The 22,110-nt window shown below is 41.4% G+C and overlaps 1 protein-coding gene across 9 annotated transcripts in view; it reads left to right on the plus strand.

Moving 5' to 3' along the window:
• TNS3 (tensin 3) overlaps window positions 1-22,110 on the plus strand; it is a 430,864-nt gene that overhangs the window by 103,532 nt on the left and 305,222 nt on the right. The window contains exon 1 of one of the 9 annotated variants that reach the window (XM_014580197.4): window positions 10,196-10,385. The exons of 7 other annotated variants lie outside the window; for them this stretch is intronic. The gene's annotated coding sequence lies outside the window, so the exon portion shown is untranslated. Of the gene's footprint in view, window positions 1-10,195; window positions 10,511-22,110 lie in introns of those variants that run through there. One more of the 9 variants, XM_006136343.5, reaches the window with a different exon arrangement.

The raw sequence follows: 22,110 nt of genomic DNA on the forward strand, positions 1-22,110 counted from the left end.
GCTATTGCCTATGCTTTGTCTAGTCCATAAACTTCCTTCCCACAAGAGAATTTCTTGATTTGGCTTCAGCTATATCCTGACAAAATAATGTGCATGAGACCACATAGATTTCTTCACTCATGTCCATCTAAAATGTCAGTAGAACTCAGGGGACAAGAATGGAGGCTGCCAGGAGTGGAAACCAGAGTTTTTCTTATCTGCAGTTGCAAATAATCATGCTTTGTATTGTTTTCCTTAGGACATACTTTTTTGCCGTCTTGCTTAACAGTTCTCAATTTAAGTCCTTTCTTAAGGAAGGAATATGAATGAATCATTAAAGGGCAAAAGTTGCCCTGCTGTAAATTACCACGTAGCCAATACTGAGGTCCTTCTTTGATGGACCAACAAGCTGTGATTCGAAGTCATGTTGGTTTCTCCGAGTTGAAAAGCCCTCCAAGCACTTATATGATTTTGCATCTCTGAAGTCAATGGGAGTTTTACTTTTTATTTCAGTGTGTGCATGGATTGAACCTTGAAGTTGGATTATATGTTTTCTGCTTCCTGATTGGGTGACTGGATATTTTTAACTGATGGTCACATCAGCATCAGCACAATTAATTAATGAATTAACTAACAAACATATAGGAATACTCCTGTTTGCATGCACGCACATTTTGGATTCTGTGTAAATATAGCTTAATTCAAACAACAACCCTTCCTCAAACATTCATGCAAACAAAAACACATTCATAAGAATGTCCATTACAGAAAAGCAGGTGAAACCAAATGACCATTTGGAAATTGAACACATGCCTGGAAAAATACTTTTTTCACATCGAGCCAATATAGCAAAACACCTAAGGGATCTATCTGACTTTGAAGTTGAGCACATGCTTACATGCTTTGCTTAACTGAGGTCCTGATAATGAGGCTATGATTTCACAACCCATTGCACAGAATGAAATAGAATGAAATTTGAATACCTAAGATTTCAATAACTTTTCCTACTCATGAGAAAACCTATACAATTCAAAAAGCATTAAAATACATCTAAAAAGCAATGAATTTGTTCCCCCTAAATCTTTGGAACAAATGAACATTATAATTCTAAATGTGATACTGAGGAAAATGACTTGGAAAGAACAAAACCACAAATGTTTGAGTCATATAGTTAGCCCAGCATTGTACAGCTGTCAGTAACTTCTGAATGCAGAGGAACATCCAAAATAGCAACAGTTTTAATATCTGAAGTAGTAGATACTTTCTTTATTGCATGAGGGATCTGAGAGGGGTTAACGTCTCTTCTTTGGGGCATCAATTCTGCCATCTCCATTCTTACATAGTAGCACCATAGTAGCATTGGTAATCCCATTGCTTTCAGCAGGGCTAGTCATGCGACTTAAGTAATAAGGTGAGATAGGTAGCAGGGCCTTTTACAGGTTTTGATTTGCATCAGCTGTGCTGTGTGGATTTTGCTATCATTGGCTAACTGGAAAATGTGCCCAGCACAAAGACTTTTAACTATTTGTTGTATTTTTGATGCCCTAGGCCAGTAGGGGTTCATAGAGTAAATGTAAGTTTTCCAACGCAGTCTGTACTTCCATCTGAAAATTTGTAGGGGTACACAAATGAAAAAAATGTGAAAACCACCACCCTAGTCAACCATTTGTAACTGGGAAAAGTGGGTTGTGTCTGCACTTGTGCCAGGCTCTCGTGATTTTACCATGAGTCTTACAATATTTCATGTTTTTCATAAAGCCACAACTCCAGGAATTAAGTAAATACACAGCAATCTCAACTGTTATTTAAATAGAAAAGAAAATTTCTATTTTTCAGGGTTGTGGAGAATTGCCTGAAAGTGTCATTATTCCAGGCTGAAAAACCAAAAGGCAAAGAACAGGAGCCCCAAATCTATTTTTTTAAAAACCTCTTGTGATTGTTGAGTCTGTTGCATTACTTTTGGGGCTTTGGCTCATGATTTTGAACACTTGAAGACATAGCGGTAGACTAGCTAGCATGGGCTAGTCGAGCCTGACCTAAACTCACCTACTTTTTCTCTACTACTACTTTTACTCCACATAAATGTGTGACACATTTTCTTCTCCTTTTTAAAAATTTACCAGGTTGATTATAAGAATCTGAAGAAGGGACTATCGTCTCTCAACCTTTATGGCCTAGTACATAATCTAGCTTTCTTTTTTTCTGTCTTTTTTTCTCAGATGTTTGTCCTGGTTGAGGCTAACTGCACACTAGAGTATGTCAGTTGCTTCCGGGGAGTCTTTCCTGTAGTTGACTTTGTTCAGAAAAAGTATATATATATTTTTAAAGATACGATACCTGCACTCTGCAATGCAGTAATTGCTCCCATTCTATAAATTACAAAGCAAGTGTGTCATACGTGCATAATATGTACACATACGGAAGGATTATGGCTTTTCCTGTACAGCCATGCAGGAAACACTAACTAGGTGTAAGTCACCGCCTACTAGGCTTGCATTGACAGCACACTCTTCAGGGTCCCTGCACAGGACAGCCCAGAACTGGCAGAGTGGAGCAGGGAATGGGTGGAGCCAAGACTTCTCACTTACCTCCAACTTGTCAACTCAGCACAGCTGAGTCAATGCAGAAATGAGAACAGTCAGCATCTGTGATGATGGCACGGCCCTAAGTGGAGCAACAGAGGAACCAGGGAATGTATGGTGGCTCTGAATTACAAGTCCCCTCTCTGGGATGGTCCTTAGCTTGGGTAACACAGCACTGTAGCACCCCTGACACTGGGGGAATTTATACTAACTGAGACTCTGTCTCAAAGCCTCAGTCCAGTCCAGAATATGCAAGGGCGAGATTTGTATTAGATGCAGCCACGCTACCTCATTTTGAGCTGTACCTTAGTCCCACTGATATATCACTGTGAGTGAAAGTGCCAGAAGCTAGCCCTCAGACAACAAGCAGATGAGCAGCACATTGGAACCTTCTTGTGGGAATGATTAGTCGCCCATAAAATAATTGGTTTTCTCTCCATTTAAATGCATGGAATAAGCTAGTTTTTGTGTAAGAAGTTACAGTAAAATTGCATTAGAATGCTCCCTCTCCCAGGAGAAGAAAGAAAGATCTTTGTTTCTGTCTGTAGATTCTGTTTGGTATATTTCCTTCTCTGAATTCAGAGGATTTGCATAAGAGGCAGATTTGATTCTTTGTGTTTTGTAATAACTGCTTGTTTGGTTTGCCTTATAGATCTCTTTTGCAAGATCAAATAGCATTCATGAAAAGACAGCAACATCATTGTTTTCTCTCTTGTTCTTATGCACTTATGTTGTTCCTCAGTCCTGTTTTCTCATGGTGAATAGGTTGAAAGGAGTTTCTTGGTACTAAAATTATGGGGCCAAATTCTGTTTTTATTATGCTGTTGCAGTCCCACTAAAGTCATGGGAGCAGGAGTGTAGCTGAGAACAGAATTTAGCCCTCTAGATTTGAGAGGAGTGTGGCTCTAGACAAAAAAATTTGGGTGGGCAGGTGGACATATTTGATTTAGAAATGCTGTTGCGTATAGGTGACAGAGAGGAAAACGTTTCTAATTTGTCTCTGCAACATGTGGGTGCCTGAGGCCTGCAGGATGACATTTGTCAATCAACAGGAAGAGATTTTGAAGTTTTTAAAAGTAAAAATAATTTGAAAAAGCTCCTGTTAGATCTCCCTCTCACAATGTAGCTTTAGAGGTTGGGCTTTCCTCTGAATCATGTCACCATGAATCAGAGAGCAGACATCTGCTCCCCTAAGGAGAAGAACTTCTAGTCCTGTAATCTAAATGAATGGTAGATGAAATCATCAAATCCTGAGCATCCTGGTACAATTTACACCAAAATGAAAACAGACATTAAAAAAAATTACCCTGCACAACTATGGAACAAGTGGAGCATGATACAGATTCTTTGGAGCAGGGACTACGGGTGTCTGCTTTTCAGCACTCCATGCTTTTACAACAATTGTTGTGTCTAGCTCTACCTTTATTTAAAGGTTTTCAATTCCAATAGATATTTCTTTGTTTGTTTTTTTTTGTTGTTTTTTGGGGGGGGGGGGGTTCCTTCTCCTTTGGCCCAGAAAATTCTCCTGGCAGAATCTGAGTTTTATTTTTGATCATGTCTATGGACAATGTTGATGTTTATTTTAAGCATTTTTTCTAAATTGTATTAATTTTCACAGTATCTGAAATTACGAGGGGATCAGGTACTTATTTAACGACATGTTGAAATTTAAGTAACTTGTGTTAAGTTAAAAAGCTTTTTCTCAATAGCGCATGTCAACACACAAAGTAAATACCCTTTAATCTAGCTCTAATAAGTTCAAAAGCGGAATTCTTCTTTGCCTATTTGTAAATTTCTATTATCATCAGTGGAAACAAATTCATCTTCTTGTGTTTGCAGTGAAAACTACTTTGACTGACATTTAACAATACAAATCTGATTCTTCCAAGCAGGCCCATGGACAGGATAGAGAGAGGGAAAAGGAGCCGCCACCCTAAGGCAAGGTGATTTTAAAGGCTCCCAAATTCCTGGTTACTGCTGCTGCTACGGTAGTAATGGCAGTGGCCAGAGACCCAGGTTCTTTAAATTGCCACCAGAGCCCTGAGTGGCACTGAAGTGCTGGCTGGGGGAGGCTACCCTTAGTTCCACCCCTTTATGGACCCAAAGCCACTCCTACCACCCACCTTGCCCAGGGCCCCGCAAAGTATGCTGGCAGCTCTGCTTCTAAGCCAAAATACAATTACACGGGATGTAAAACTGTGGCACACTAAAGTGCCCAGTGCCTGGATTCTCCATTCCCTTGCCCCTTGTGAAGCTATCTGTTCCCATGCAAAGTGAGCGTCAAACACTGCCAACTTGGAATGGTTTGTTTACATTCGTGTTGCACTGGTGTATGATGACAAGAAATGCAGAGCAGTGAAGAACGAAGCTCTCTGAGCACAGCGGGAGTCTGCATTCGTTCTGTATATGGAACTCCAGCTGAAATTCACCACCATGTCCTTCTGCCAATCTCCTCACCAACTCCTCACCATTTGCCTACTCCACTGCTGCCAAGCCACTGTTGAAAGAACAGGAGGGTGGGAGGGTTAGCGTTTGCCTTGTTGCTATGCTCGTAGTGTCTCAGAAGCTAGTGGGCAACTTTTAATTTTTAACTTTTAGTTTAACTTGGCAGGAGGTTCCAAATTCCCGTCTTTCCCAATATGTTTTTCTTTTTCGTGTTGATTTTATTATATTCAAGATAAACAAAGGAAGCACTAACTACAGAGAGCTAAAGAGAACTAAAAGTTTACACAGACAACCAAAATAACAAGAAAACTATTATATAGTACTAAAAACTGCATTACACAAATATTTAGTTTTATGTTTCTTCTGACAAATTCATAATTAACATAGTAAATTAAAAAACATGAATCATAAATTTGTCCTCACATCCAAATAATCTTCATGGTGAATTTAAATATTGAATACTAGTGAGACACAGTACTAGCTTGGAACATATGAAATGACAGATTAATGCCATTGCTTATTCCAGTTTTGGGCAGCTCAGTAAACAATGCATAAGAACAGTTGACTGATATATGTGATGTGATATAAATGTGAATCTGGATTTGCTTTATTCAAAACTGATTTTAGGACTGACCCGGCCAGGAAATGTATTTCAGCCCTGACAGCAGTTTATCTAACCTGTTCTATATACCCTCCCATGGCAGGGATTCCACAATTTCTATTGAAAGTCTATTTGGGTATGTACACACAGCAAAGTTATTTCCAAATAACTTTACCAGAGTCTACACAGCCAAACCGCTATTTTAAAATTAAATCAAAGTAGCGGAGGGTTTATTTCGAAATTGGTGAACCTCATTCCACAAGGAATAGTGCCAATTTTGAAATTGCTATTTTGAAATAAGCACTTTGTAGATGCTTATTTCAAAATAGCGGGCCTCTAGCCCTTCTCAGGGTGCCCTGGTGGCTACTCTGGGCACAACCAAGAAAACTCCTCTCCCTCCCCCCTCCTCTGGAGCCCTTAAAGGGGTAGACTCTGGCCACAGTGCCTGTGCCAACTCGAAACCTGCCAGCCCAGAGCCAGCAGTCACTGCACCTAACCCAGTGGCCCCAGCATGAGCCAAGCTGCCAGTGCCAGCCAACCCTCCACCACTCCCCAGGAGCAGTCTGCCAGCTCCCAGGAGCCCGCCTGGGGCCAGAAAAAGCAGGCGCCTGCCTGGTCCAGTGCAGAGATCAGGGACCTAATTCAGGTTTGGGGGGATGCCTCCAATGTCTATTATCTCCACACTAAACAGAGGAATGCAACCATCTAGAGGAAGATGGCTGCCAGCCTGGCCACCTAAGGCCACATGCGAACCCAGGAGCAGGTTCACATGAAAATAAAGGAGCTGCGGCAGGCGTATGCCAGGGCCACAGGGGGCAGCTCCTAACCAGGGAAGACCCAGGCCTCTGCCGCTATTTTGATGCCATGGACCACATCCCGGGGGGCAGGATGGTCTGTGCCCCCCAGTTGGTAATCGACCCAGGGACAGAGCTTGCTGCTTTCTGCTGCTCCAGCCCCTGCTGCCTCCCCAGCTACTGCTCCTCCTCCCACTCCCGCTTCTTCCTCCCCATCCTCCCACACCCCCAGGGACGCCAAGGCCCCTGCACCCGCGGTGCTGGGAGACAGTTGGGCCGGCAAGCCCCCCAACCCTGAGCTTCTCCTCCTCCTTGCCTCCCCCTGACAGCTCTCTCCTCCCAGGTTTCTCCCTCCCCTCTCCCACCCTCCGTCCTCCCCTCTCCCACCTTCTTTCCCCAGTCTCACCTCAGTTTCATTTCCCCCTCCCCACCCCAGTTTTGTTCAATAAAGAGGCTTTGTTGTAATGAACATATGTGTCCTTTATTGTACAGCAGGAAGGGGGGTTAGAGAGGGGTAAGTGGAAGGATGTGAGAAAGGAATGAGGCACAAGCCCACAGTGGGGCACACCAGGGAGACTGTTACTGCCTGCAGAACGTGCTGCCAGGCTCACAGCAACACATCCAGGAGAAGCAATAGAGTGCCCAGGGCGGCTCCAGCTTCATGCTTCCGAGTGCTGTGGTGTCCTGAGTGAGGACAACCAGAGCACGCAGAGAAAAAAATGCTTTGCTGTCCCTCAGCGAGGTAGGCAAGCAAGCAGGGAAACCTTAGAACCTGCTGTCTGGGGGGGTCCCTTTAAGCACAGACCTCAGATAGCCTCAGGCAGCAGCCACACAAGGTAACTCCTGACCTGATGCCTTGCCAGAACCGGTTCCAGCTGGCCATAAATGCGATTCAGTATCCTATCAGTGTGGATGCTTTTTTTTGAAATAGCAAAACGCTATTTCGAAATGCATTTTGTGTCTAGACGCATTATTTCGAAATAAGCTATTCTGAAATAACTCTGTAGTGTAGACATGCCCTTCCAGAGTTTAACCCTCTGTGTAGTCAGAAAGCTTTTCCTAAAATCCAACCTAAATCTCCCCTGCTGCAGGTTAGACCCATTAGGGCTTGTGCCTATCCTACCAGATCAGGGGCTAAGCGTCGGGTCCGTGATTCTTTATCTCAGCCTGCACTAATAATGATTCTCTCAAAAGTCACATGATGAGGTCTATTTTGCAGAGTCCCAACCTCTCACCCCACAAGTTCCATTCTGCCCAACAGGATTTGCCACATTTTGTAATAACTTCTACTGTGTCTGGGTCTCCTTCATGAAGTGCTGAAAAAACCCACTGTTGCTCCATCTGCCATCCCAGCAACATTTCTTGCTCACTTGGCTAGAATGCGCTCACTGTTTTCTCCATCTGTTTCTGGTAGTCTACCAGCTACCACATCAGCTCCATCTTTTCCAGGTTCAGTCTGCCTTTTCACAGGCTGCTTCTCAAACCTTCCTGCTTCTTGCTGTTCTATAGATCCTAGATAAATCCACACTCATGAATGGGCTTATCCCCTTTCTCTCCAAGTTTTAGAAACCAAATAGATGAAGATTCTCTTAGTCTTTTCCCCTCCTATTCCTCCACCCTTTTTTATTTAATCAGGAAAACTAAATATTAAAAACTGTATCATGCAATGTTGAAATACTCAAATATTACTTAATTTGTTTTCTGTCTTTCCATATTAAAGGGAAACTACCAAGTTGAAATCTCATCCACTTGGGGGAAAAGATAAAAATATTTTTTAAGAAACAACCATCGTTTAAATTTTTTTTCTGATATTTGCATGATTGAAGAATTATGTGATGGTGCCATATTCATATATATGTAGAACTGCCAATTTCCAACATGCAAAAATCTTGAATTAGCTCCTCACAAATCATAAAATTGACTTACCACCACAAAATTTTTAAGAATAAAAGATTTCATTGATTTATTTGCCTTCTGTTTTGTTTGTTTGTTTGTTTGTTTGTTTGTTTGTTTGTTTGAGTCCTTATGGTTCATGTTTTCCAGCTTTTCTTTGCAATCATAAGGTCTAGAAACTAATTTTTTTAAATGAAAGCCAAAATTTTCTCAAAATCATATGTTTCCAGGACTGCAGATTAAGAAAAGTATCACATTTTGTTAGATTTGTCGCCATCCTGAGGTGGCAGAGTGTGTCTAGCTGTGCATGGCTGATCAAAAGATAGATCCCAGTCCAAAAGCATCTTGGCTGATTTTAGGTTCTTTTGTTTTACTTAGGTCTATTCCATGCTGAGGGGTCTGACTAAACTGCATTATTCCAGAAGGAGCTGCAGGAGAAACTGTGCTTCAGTCACACACACAGTCTCCTAGAGCTCTGAGGTGCCCAGGGGAGCATATAAGCTACTACATCACTGAAAAGTTTGCTATGGATTCCTTTCCATCTTCTGGCACAGGCGGAGAGAAAGGATAGGGCAGGATGAACACAGGAATTGTGATTGTGTCTTAACTCTGTGCATGATGGGGCTCATTTGTGCCTTTCCCTCCAGCTCACCAACAAACAAGCCAGCTGCTGCCTTTCCTTTATCAAATACAATCCTAGGGTGAGGAATTTCCAGTAGAGATAAAGATGTACAAAACACTGATAAGACCACATCTGGAACAGTAAGTACAGTTCTGATCAACCATCTTCAAGAAAGATGAATTCAAACAGGAACAGGTGCAGAGAAGGGCTATTGAGATGATTAAGGGAATGCAAGTGTCTAGGAGAGGCAACTAAAAGAGCTTGGCATGTTTAGTTTAACAAAAGGAAGGCTGAAAGGGGATGTAATTGCTCTCTATAAATACATAAGCAGGGTAAACACTAGGGAGGGAAAAGCTATGCTGGCACAAGAGCAAATCGGTTTGAACTAGCAATGAATACACGTAGGCTGGAAATTTAGAAGTGTCCAAGCATCAGAGGACTGAGGTTCTAGAACAGCCTCTGAACAGGAGTAGCGGGGACAAGCAACCTAACTCATTTTAAGATGCAGCTTGACAAATAAATGAACATGATTGTAGGATGGCGTTGCCTGCTATAGCAGGGGACTCAACGACCAGGAAGCCATTCCAGTTTTCTGTTCCAATGTCACTGGGACTCTGTCTCTTTCCTCGATGGTCCCATACTAAGCACACTGATGTGTCCCAGTGAATAGTGTATCTGTCTTTTATCTTGGGGCTTTCCATTCACTCTTCATAGCACTCATTTCCTCATATCTGAGTGTATGATTAATATATCATGGGTAACATTTCAAAAGCACCTGAGCAATTTAGAAGCCTGAGTTCCATTGAAAATCTTTGGAACTGAGTATGCTAAATGAGTCAGGTGCTTTTGAAACTAGCACTTTTTAAAATATTACCTACTCTATGTGAGAGCAGTCCTAGTTAATGAATGCAACAGGAACCATTGAAACTAAGGAACAACTACGTGCCTTTAATCCTTTCCTCTTCTATGGAATATTGTAATATATTCCACAGGTTTCCTTGAATATACAGAATTTGTGCTTGCTAACGTATAATGTCCCCTAATGAGGTGCATAATGAAAGATAATACTATGTTAAGGGGACAGTTTATCACGAGCTGTCAAGGAAAGATTCAGGTAATAACTTACAGAACTAAAACGTCACTTGGCAGAGCTTGTTTGATTTATGTCATGCTTGTTTGCATGAGTTATCTGGAGTGGCCCCTGGACTGGGAAAGCAATCAGAGAGGCCTAGGGGTAGGGTGGTGAGACTAGAGATTGTAACAGCTTCCTAGAGGGGGCTGCAGCTGCTGGATGGAAGTGCCATGCAATCAGAGCAAAGCCAGAGGGGTTGTCTGATTGTGCCGTTGCTGCTTTCAGAATCAGACTTTTCCTAAAGACGATTGGAAAGTTACCGGAACTCTGCTCCAACCCCAGTTCCCTCTCAACTTTGCTTACAAAAATCTGGAGATTCTTTTCCTACAGAAAGACTGTAAGATTTTTAATTAGTGAGTTTCTTTCTGCTAGATTTTTTCTTCCTTTTAACGAAGTTGTTTTTTTCTGTGCTTGTTTGGTGAATGAGGAAACAGCGTGCATAGATGGGAGCTGTGCAGAAAGGTAAAGTTCAGCAATGCATCTATTCCTATTTTGAAAACATTTTTCCTGTTTAATGCGATTGCATTGTAGGTAGCCATTGCACAGGGCTTTACTTGTGGCTGGGCTTGTTATAGGTAAAGTTGTGATCTCAGTCTTTTGAGAGTGATCTGTAGAACAATGCACTGTGGAATCTAATAGTTTTCATGCCTTCTCTGTCAACTCAAGATGTTCGGCTGATTTATTCATGCAGTTGAAGAATGTTTTTAAGAAGGGAAATCTTTTGTGGTCATGGGATTCAGCTTTCACATGTGCAATAAGAGGGTCATTCCTTTTCCTAAAGGATTAAGATACCCCCCTCCCTGCCTTTCACCTCCCCCTTCTCCGTGTAGTCATTAATCCATTGACATAAGCAGCAAGTATGTGTATGCGTATGTGTGGGTTTTATATTCTAAATACCAAAGGTTAAGTCAGGGTTAAATCTTTTTTTTTTCCTGGCATTTCATCTGTTTTTACATGTTTGAGTCTACTTAAATCACAGAAGGTGAGGGGAAATAAAAAAATACATATTCTGGAAGAATTGAATTGTAATCAGGACTAACAGTGCTCCCTCCTTCTTTAAAGCAGTGGTTCTTAACCCGGGCACATGCTCTCCTGGGGATGTGCAGAGTTCTTCTAGGAGTACATGAACTTATTTAGGTATTTGCCTAGTTTTACAGCAAGCTACATAAACAGCCCTAGCAAAGCCAGTACAAACTGAAATTTCATACAATGACTTGCTTATACTGCTTTATATACTATACACTGAAATGTAAGTATAATATTTATATTCCAGTTGAATGATTTTATAATCATAGGGTAAAAATGAAAAAGTTAGCTGTGATGCTTTCGTATTTTTATGTCTGATTTTGTAAGCAAGGAGGTTTTAAATAAGGTGAAATGGGGAGTACACAAGACAAATCAGACACCAAAAGGGGTACGGCAGTCTGAGATCCACTGCTTTAATGTGTTTCTTAGGAGCCAAAGCTTTACTCTTTTCAAGGCATGTAGATCACTGGGAAAAGGGAGTACACAATGGATTTCAATGACGTTAGGAGCCATGGTGTTATGGTGTATGGCATAAGATTCCCTTTTACATAATGAAGCACCTACTGATAAGAATGTGCTATAGCATTTCCATTAGAGAAATGGTTTTCAGGGCAATGGGAAAAATTAAGTGTGAGAAATGATCATGCTGGCTGCTGATGTATTACATAAGAATCCAAGGTTTGATGTTTTTGTTTGGTTCTGTTTTGTGGGAGGGTGTGAGGAGAAGGCAATTTCCTTTAACATACTGGAAAATGCTTAAGAGTTTATATATGTAAACACAATCCTAGCAATAGCCATTGGAATTGAACAGGTGTAATAGCAGAATTTGCTTCAGGTATGTTTTAAATATGCATCGTTAATAATACTTCTAGGTCAGGCAAATGAGATTTGACCCAGTCCATATTCAGGCTTTTAAGAAAATAAATTCATGGGGGCAGGGGACTGGACTCGATGACCTCTCGAGGTCCCTTCCAGTCCTAGTATTCTAGGATTCTATGCATTTTGAATAAAAATGTATTCTCCAGAGGAGAATCAATGGAGGAAAATAGGATTTTTGTTCCTCAGTTTAGTTTATTTCAGTGTGTATGTTGGTTAAAGAGAAAAATCAGCCTTCAAACAATTCATTCCCAGACTTCATAAATTGAGATGAAATTTCATTTATAGTTTGAACATTTGAAAAGCAAAATTGAATCTTCAATATGTTAAGCAGTGGTACTCTATATGCTATACAAAGCTATTGTTCTGTGAGGACACAACTATAACTTACCTGTTTTCCAGTGCTTTACAGAAGTCATTGGGAGTCTTTGCCTATGGGGACCTGGAGTCTTTTTTCTACTTCTTGAAAACTATCTAAAGTGACAGGCAGCTTAATACATGGTATACTAGAATATACCTTAGACAACCTTGGCTCTGGAGTTACTATCATATGAATTGGAAGGATCTCTAATTTTGTGGAGTTTTATTTTGATTTCTGAGAAATTATGACAACTCAAATATTTCATTTCCAAGCCTAGGATCAGGTGATGATTACAGCTTTTGTACCATACAGAATACTGCTTTCTTTTTGGAATGCTACTTGTATGTTAAGCAGTTTGTGATTTTTCTACTTCGAGCAATTTTAGGTGTTTAGGTTTGGTAAGGTATGAATTTTGCAACAATGTGAGCAAAATCATTATATACATGGGAGCTTATATTACATATTTTATTTGAAATTTGGTAGGTCACTTCTACATATTGCTAACTGCTCAGTTGTCTACATTTGTTATGTATAAAAAAAGCTGTTGCTGGAAAATAGTCAGAATTATTGTATACGTCAGTCTAACAGAGTGCCCAGCCTGCTTCAATTGAAACCAGTGAAGTTTTTGCCATTGATTTAACTGGAACGGTGAAAGTCCCAAAATTTGAAGGCATAGAATATAGTAATATAGTAATAATATAATAATGTTTTTTAATGTTACACAGGTAGAAAGAGGTTGTTTGTTTCAAATAGAAATTAATTACATGTAATAGTTAATGCTTAGTGGAATATTTATTAACTCCTTGATTGCTTAGATATCAGTGCTCAAGAATCAACATCTCATTTCTAAGGATTGCCCACAGGTTAAATTATAGTACATTTAGATTTCCTAATACATATGCATATGCCACAAAGAACAACTATTTAGACATGTAATGGCCCCAAACAATTCAGCCTTTTACAAGTTAATCTGAACTCTCTACATGCAATTCATACATTTCCTCTTATCTTTCTGAACTAAATGTGAGTCTTTTGTGACTTTTATTTATTTTTAGGACACATATAAATTGGGTACTGCATAATCTGACTCCCTCTCCCCTTTCTTTTTGGTCATTTTGTTGAGGTGCATTGTTTACGACATAGATGAAATTGAGGTTATGTCTACACAGCAAAGTTATTTCAGCCGTTATTTTGAAATAACTTTCCTGGCGTCTAAACAGCCAAACCGCTATTTTGAAATTAAATCAAAATAGCGGAGCGCTTATTTTGAATTTGGTAAACCTCATTCCACAAGGAATAACACCAAATTCGAAATTGCTATTTCAAAATAAGTGCTGTGTAGTCACATTTCAAAATAGGGGGCCTCCAGCCTTCCCAGGGTGGCCTGGTGGCCACTCTAGCCTCAACCAAGAACACTCCTCTCCCTCTCCCATCCCCGGAGCCCTTACGGGGGTTGACTCTGGCCACAGTGCCTGTGCCAGCTCCAAGCCTGCCAGCCCAGAGACAGTAGTCACTGCTCCTGACCCAGTGGCCCCAAAACATAAGCCAGCAAGCCACTGGCAGCCAGCCCACCACCGCTCCCCAGGAGCAGTCTGCCAGCTCCCAGGAGCCTGCCAGGGCCCGGAGAAAGTGGATGCCTTCCTGGTCCAGGGTGGAGATCATGGACCTTATTCAGGTTTGGGGGGGATGCCCCCAATGTCCATGATCTCCGCACTAGATGGAGGAACGCGACCGTCTATGGCAGGGTAGCTGCCAGCCTGGCCACCAAAGGCCACATGCAAACCCAGGAGCAGGTTTGCATGAAAATCAAGTGGGTCTGGCAAGACCCCCAACCCTGAGCCCTGAGCTCCCCCCCCCCCTTTTTCCCCGTGCTTCCCCCTTCCAGCTCCCTCCTTCTTGGTTTCCCCTTCCCCTCTCCCACCCTCTCCCCTCTCCCGCCTCCTTACCCCAGTCTCACCAGAGTTTCATTCTCTCCCTCCTAGTTTTGTTAAATAAAGAGAGTTTGTGTTCATGAAAATACATGTATTTTATTTGACATTAGGAAGGGGGGTTAGGGAGGGGTAAGTGGAAGGATGTGGGGGAGGAATGAGGCATAAGCCACCAGTGGGGCAGACCAGGGAGGCTCTTAGTGCTCCTGGGGGTGGAAGCTCTCCCACAGGGCCTCCTGGATACTGACAGCCCCCCGATGGCAGCCTGCAGCAAATGCAGCCAGGCTCACAGCAACGTGTCCAAGAGAAGCACCAGAGTGCCCTGGGGCAGCTCTGGATCCATGTTGCAGAGTGCTGTGGTGTCCCAAGTGAGGGCAACCAGAACACACAGAGTCAAAATGCTTTGATGTCCCTCATCGAGGTAGGCAAACAAGCAGGGAAAGCTGAGAACCGGCTGTCCACAGGGTGGTCCCTTTAAGCATACTCCTCAGATAGACTCAGGCAGCAGCCAAACAAAGTAACTCCTGACCTGGTGCCCTGTCAGAATAGGTTCCGGCCGGCCTTAAATGAGATTCAGTGTCCACTCAGAATGGACATGCTATTTCGAAATAGCAAAAAGTTATTTTGAAATGCATTTTGTGTGTAGACGTGTTATTTTGAAATAACTTATTTCGAATTAACTATTTCGAAATATGCTGTAGTGTAGACATACCCTCAGAGTTCTGTATTCTTTTTCTGATGCTGTTTTACATGCTTGATGGGTGATCTAGGGCAGTTTTTCACCCCCTTGGGCTCTATATCATAATTGAATACCTCTCTGAAAGATCTGTACTTGTTCAACCACGCACTGTCGGGCTACATACAAGTATCACTTTGAGATTCTACATTATGCAGGAGTTCAGAGTACATAATTGTGATGGCTTCTCCTGGCCTTAAACATCTATGAAAATCCGTTCATCTCCTTGTGTTTCAGTTTCCACGTCTGTAAAATGAGGCTAATGACAGGCTGGCACCTCACAGGGTTGTGGTGAGAATTCCATTATGTTGGAATTCTTCTGAGATCATTGAATAAATGCTTTGCCAATGTAATTCTTCTAAAAACTGAAACAGTGACAATAACCAAATTAATGACCAACACTAGTAAAATGTTAAAATCTATAATTTTGTCTCTTTTTAAAGACTTTTATCCAGATCTGGTGCTTAGTTTCAGGTCTCAGTAATGTATTTCTTACTCAGTCAAAACTACTGTGGATTTCAGTGGGATTTTTTCCCAAGTATTGATTACAGAACCAAGAGTGCAATCAATTGTGAGCTGGAAGAATCGCCTCATCCCCATTTCCAGCCTTGCAATGAGGGATGGGCCTGAACCAAAATGTTTGATTCATATACTCAGGCTATGTCTGCACAGCAGCATTATTTCTGAATAACTGACGTTATTCCGAAATAACATAGTCTGCGTCTACACACAAACAGGTATTTTGACATAATGTTGAGCTGGTGGACTGCTTACTCCGACTCCTGTAACCCTCATTGTATGAGAAGTAAGGGAAATCAATGGAAGAGTGCTCTATCTTGAAATAACTTCTGTGTAGACAGCGCCAAATGTCGAAATAAACTATTTTGACTTATGCTACACAATTAGCATAGCTCTAGTTTAGCCCCGCTATGTAGACGTGCCCTTAGTTTCAGTATTACTGTTTTGGATAATACCAGCTTGCCTTGTTCATATAATGTGAAGAGTGTGATGGACTCAATGGATAAGTTTTACATTGAGGTAGCTCTGGTACATTTTTTTTCCCTCAAAGAGGATGTCTACCTAAGTTTTAGAGTAATTTATGGGATTTCAGAGCCACTAGTTTCTGTCCTTTATTGGGTAACCTTGGGCAAGTCACTTACCATTTTTAGCTGTAAAATCACCTGTCAAGTGAGTGATAATATTTACCTACCTCACAGGACTACTGTGAGAATTAATTAACATATATGAAGTGCTTTGAGGTCCTTGGATAGCACTATGATCTCATCACTTTCTCTTTGGGAACATCAGAACGAAATGGCACTGCGGCCTATTGGTCTGACTGAATGAATAAGACCTGACCGTCAGAAAGGGAGAGGGGCCAGGAAGAGATGAGCCTCATATCACCATGAAGTGTGGGTTATCTATGATAGCAACCGCCCTGTGGAGGAGAGGACACATAGCCCTTATTTTGAAATAACAAGCGGAATGTCCACACTACCAAGCCTGTTATTTCAAAATAAGAGGCTGGTTATTTTGAAATAATAACTCCTGCTTTCCGCGAATAACGCTTATTTCAAAACAGTTATTCCGAAATAGTGGTAGTATGGACACTCCACTGCTGCTATTTCAAAATAACGACTCCCCCGAGTCATTCAAAGTAATTACTCCCCCGTGCTTCCTGGGGCTCTAAGTCGAGGTAGTATGTCTACATTAATGTAGCCTGCCTCGGACTAATTTCAAGGCTTCCCAGTAGAGAGGGCACACTATTTCAAAATCATTATTTTGGGAGTTACTATTTCAAAATAAATTATTTTGAAATAATTTCCTAGTGTAGACATGCCCATAGTGAACAGACTCCATTGTGTTGCCTATTGAGGCTCAATTTTTCCCCCTTAAAAGGTGTCTTGGGTTGTGCACAAGGATTAGGTTTTACTGTAAAGTAAATGCAGGTGTTCAAAAAAAAACCCGTTTTACTTTTAAAGAAAGCAAGCCGTATGTCTTGGCGATATCAAAGCTGTTAAAGAAAGCTTTGGCCAGCAACATTCCCTCAGTGAGGCCTGTACTTTGCTACATGAGTGAAAAGAGCTGCAGAAAGACAGCCTGGAAGATGACTGTTCCCAGCTGGAGGTGAAGGACCTTGTGCCCTCTCCCTTAGCCATTCCACAGGAACAGGCCAGGTGTGTCCTTTACTTGCATCCATGCTGGCCTTTAAAATAAATCTTTCAGTCTTTCCAGTGTGTGAACTTCCAGGATAAACACAATGTGTTATGATTGGTGAAGCAGGTGGAGTCTGTCTCAGACTATCTTTATGGCAGATTAGGAGAGTCCAAAATGATAATAAGTGACATGGTAATGGATTTATAGGTCTAAAGTGCATTTTTCCCTGCTTGGTCACCCATCTCCTTTGTTTATATATTTCACAATGTAACTATGCTCCCAAGGTTGCTAATTTGGTGCATAGTTTAAAAATATGATCATAGCTAGACTAGAACATTTAGGATGGTGAGTTTAGTGGGAGAGGATTGCTTCTCCATTCATAATATAATAAGACAGAATTTCCATAGCCTGCAGCATCTACAGTAGTGATCTGTTGTTGATATGAAATTAGCATTGCCTTTCCTCACAGGGACCATGTCCTCACCATCCTTCTCTGACCCTGCTGCTATCTGATTACCCACAGGGTACAGACCTATGTGATAACAGGACTGAAGTAATGAATTGCTTGAGGTGACAGATTGATTTGCAGTGATAATCTAATAGACAGGTGTGTTGACGCAACCGGCTTCCAGTCCACCTCCACTGGAAAAGATCTGAGGAATTAAGTAGCATCAGAGACAGGGGAAGGGAGGATGCTATTAAGGTTGAGTGTTTGTCTTTTTAGTTCTTTAAGATAGGTGGACACTGTTAGCTGGAGGCAGCAGAAAGTGGAAGTTTAATCTATTTAGGAATGTATTGCTCTGCAATCTTGGAGAGAAGTGAGAGAAAAGCCACTATTATTTGGAGAGCAGAGGGTTGCAGTGGAATCACGTTCAGGATACTTCCTAAATGTAAGTAATTCCAAGGCTCTGCCTTGTTGTTTAACCCGTCATTGCTGCATTGATATACTGGGAAACAAGGATGAGTGTGATCCCGTTAACTGTTCACCCGTGTTGAGGAAACCAAAAGAAAGGATATAATTTAGGGTGTATGTTCTTTACCAACCAATTTGAATGGGTCTTGTATAATGAAAATAGAGGGAGAGGGACTTTCATCAAACATGCCTGTGAGGTCATTTGGTTTTATTTTAATGTTAAAGGTTTGATTTTGATTTGAAAGTGTGGTTTTAATTTGGATGAACAGTTCAGTCTGTAAATCACATGTTGAACCATTGATATAATTGAGCATTTAGCTTTTGCCTGTCTTCCCTTGTACATGAAAAGCCTTAACTTAAACTGTGTGTTACATTTCCATCTGACACACTTTACCTCCATATGTATAAACCTGTATGTTCGATGCACTAACATTTTGTAAACGTAATTTTTTTCCCACAGATTCATGAAAGAACAGTGTGCAAATATATTGTTTGGGCAGCTGTAATTGGTTTGTTCCTTTTTCCTCTATATCTTTCCATCCTATTCCACCCTACCCAAAATGTAATAAGCTACATTTAAAAAAATAAAAAATAACATCCTGGCCGGATTCTAGTTTGGGTAATTATGTTCTGTGCACTAAGACTCCCTATGCAGTTTCTGTTGGATACGGTGATATCCTTTTCCTGTCCTCAACAGTTCTGAAGTATTGCTCTGTCAAATACTATAAAAACAATCCAGCCAAATTCCACCCAGAAATGGCTTCCATTTCAGCTGTGGGCAAAGGCCTAGATCTGCAAAAGTATTTAGACATATAATGCCCACTAATTTCAGTGAAGATCTGAGTCAAAGGGACGGGGAAGGGGGGGATGGGTCCAAATCTACAGATTTCTAGGTCCAAACTTACTCACTCTACAAAATTCCTGTTGAGTCAATGCAAAATTTTACCTAAGGACTGCTGGAAGAGTCCCTATACATGTAGTTTGAAAAACAATTTGGCTACGTCTACACTGGCCCCTTTTCCGGAAGGGGCATGTAAATTTCATGAGTCGTAGTAGGGAAATGCGCGGGGGATTTAAATATCCCCCGCGGCATTTAAATAAAAATGTCCGCCGCTTTTTTCCGGCTTTTAAAAAAGCCGGAAAAGAGCGTCTACACTGGCCATGATCCTCCGGAAAAAGCGCCCTTTTCCGGAGGCTCTTATTCCTACTTTGAACTTCCCCGTCTAGACTGGTGCTTTTTTCTGGCAAAGCCCCGAGCCGGAAAAAAGCGGCAGCCATGTTTAAACAAATGAAGTGGGGGATATTTAAATCACCCGCTTAATTTGCAATTCCGACTTCTCATCTGCATCCCTTTTCTGGAAAAGGGGTGCAGAGTAGACACAGCCGGAATGTCTTCTTTACTATGACAATAAAACCTTGGTTTGTCTATGGACAACTGGATGAAAGTACCTGCTGGTCTCAGCGTGGTGTGCAGTAACAGATCCTGTGCTTTGCTACCCAGTGGCTGAAAGGGGGCAGGCAAGTAGACAGGTGGTGGTCTGACTAATGGAGCAGATGTGGAAGCACAAACTCTTCAGTTGCCTTTTTTAGGGTTATACTGCCCATATATAAGGCTGAACTTAAAAGCTGTAGTCTAACCCAGGGGTGCCCACATTTACTGACTCACCAAGCTACGTATGACAATATTAAACAGATTGAGAGCCAGGACACATTTCCCAGGGCTTCCTGCTGATGCCCGAAACCCTTAGAGCTGAAGTCCTGAGTCCCCCCCCCTCCCTTTTTGAAAAACCCCTTCCCACTGCCCTTACGCTTACAACTCTGATGCAAGGCAGAGATCCTGAATTCTTCCCCTCCCTTAGTCTTGTAGGTGAGAATGTGAAAAGCATGGGAGGAGGTGCTCCACAGAGCACATTTTTAGTGGTGAATGTGCCTCATGGGGCTATAAGCCACAGTTTAGCCACCCCGATGTAGCCCAAAACAAGAAATAGCACCCCCTTCCTTCAAAGACCTTAACAACTAGATTATGAAGTGCAAACCTGTGTATGATAACATATGGTTTAATTCACCCCAAGACAATAGAGCATAAGTGGGAGTTAAGAGGCAGGGACTTAAGCTTGTACCTGGATGTGACTCTCTCCCCCTGCCCCACACTTGAGGGAAACCCAAGGTTACATGAATCAGTTCTGTATGTGCAAGTTGCTAGTACATTTCATACTCTTAAATAAAGAATTAAGGATAGCAGTGCCTTGTTATAGGACATTTGCCTAATAGTTGTTAAGATGATGAATAGCTAATGAGAGAACAAAGCATGTCTCAAATAGTGCAGTAATAGAGATGTAGCCGTGTTAGTCTGGTCTTGCTGAAACAAAAGACAGGACTATGCAGCACTTTAAAGACTAACAAGATGGTTTATTAGGTGATTGAGATTTTGTGGGCCAGACCCACTTCCTCAGATCAAATTGTGGAAGAAAATTGGCATGACCAATATACCAAAGGGATACAATAAAAAAAAATGAGCACATAAAAAATGGACAAATCAGATTTTAGAACAGGGGGGGGTAAGGGGAGGAGATTAGTGTCTATGAGATGGTGATAATTGGGGAAGCTATCTTTGTAATGTAATGTACTGAACACCCACAACCATTGGGAACACCATTCCTCCTCTCCACCCCTACACACAAATTAACTACTTAACTGATGCATCTCAGCTCCCTAGAGTCTCTGCAATGTAACTTGTTTCAAATTGTTGGCTTTTTTTTTTTTTTGGCTTGGTGGTGGGTATATTGCTATATAGTATCACATAATACAAGGCCACTGTAGAACAGCATCTGCCTAGATTTCAGTAACAGACTGTTCCTTTGAGGTTTGAGGAATGAGATGTTATCTAATTGCTAATACACAAATCCAGTTTCTATGGATACGAAGCCTGACCTGGCTAATTCCACAGTTAGGTTTGTTCCTGTAGAATTAATTGATTGAATATTAAAATCATACTCGAAAAAAACCCTCGAAAATTCTTCCTCCTAAGACAAGCTACTTGCAACCACTATTTTAAATGAAAGGATTTCATAGTATGTTTGAGCCACTTTATTTTGACGTGATCTCCCGCCTGTAATTTTGTGACTTGTCATGGATCCTGTGCCTTTAGAATTCTTTTCATTTTCCTAATCATGTGACTTTAATGTGATTTGAGAAAACCAAAGTTCAGGTGACTTCTGGCCTGACTGAACAATCTTTATTAGGTTAGTCTCCCATTGACTGGAATGGGAGTTTTGGCTGTGTAAGAACTCCAAGATCGGTCTCTTAGGTTTTAAATAATAACCTGGCATTCTTTCAAGTAAGAGACTTAGATTAGTATAACTGAATCAAAGCATAATGCCAACAGGCAGAACCAAATCTGGAAGCTCTGGAGCTTAGTGCATGAGCTAAAAGCCAACTGGCTCTCAACTAAGACTGTAGAGGACACTTATTCTTTCTCTCTTCTTTGAGTGCCACAACATAGTACAGCACACCCAGACATGTGTGGGTTACAAAAGCACTGAGATTAGAAAGGTTGTGTGTCATTTAAATTAGGATATGTCTACACTACAGGACAAAGTCGAATTAAGATACACAACTTCAGCTACGTTAATGTCATAGCTGAAGTTGAAGTAGCTTAACTCAGCTTTTGGTGCTGACTATGCTGCAGAAAGTCGAAGGAAGAAAATTCTTCCTTCAATTTCTCTTACTCCTCATGGAAGCAGGGTTACCGGCATTGACTGGAGTGCCACTCTCACTTCGAATTAGCCGTCTTCACTAGACTGCTAATTCAAACCCTGGAAAATCGACAGTGGCAGCTTCAGTCTTCCTCTACAGTGTAGATGTACCCCCAGATAGCTATTTCTTAAGGCCTTGCTCTGCTCACTTACTTCTTACTCAAGAAAAACTCTGAATACATGCTCACTTATATAATTAGAAGCATGTAAACTTTGCTGATCTCCCTGAGCTGCTGCTGTTCCTTGATTGTGTTCTACATGGAAAGGTAATGCCATGTCTTTCAAGTGTCGCTTACACAACTATTTAATA

This window comes from Pelodiscus sinensis, chromosome 2, assembly GCF_052426305.1.
Source record: "Pelodiscus sinensis isolate ZL-2025 chromosome 2, ASM5242630v1, whole genome shotgun sequence".
NCBI lineage: Eukaryota > Metazoa > Chordata > Testudines > Trionychidae > Pelodiscus > Pelodiscus sinensis.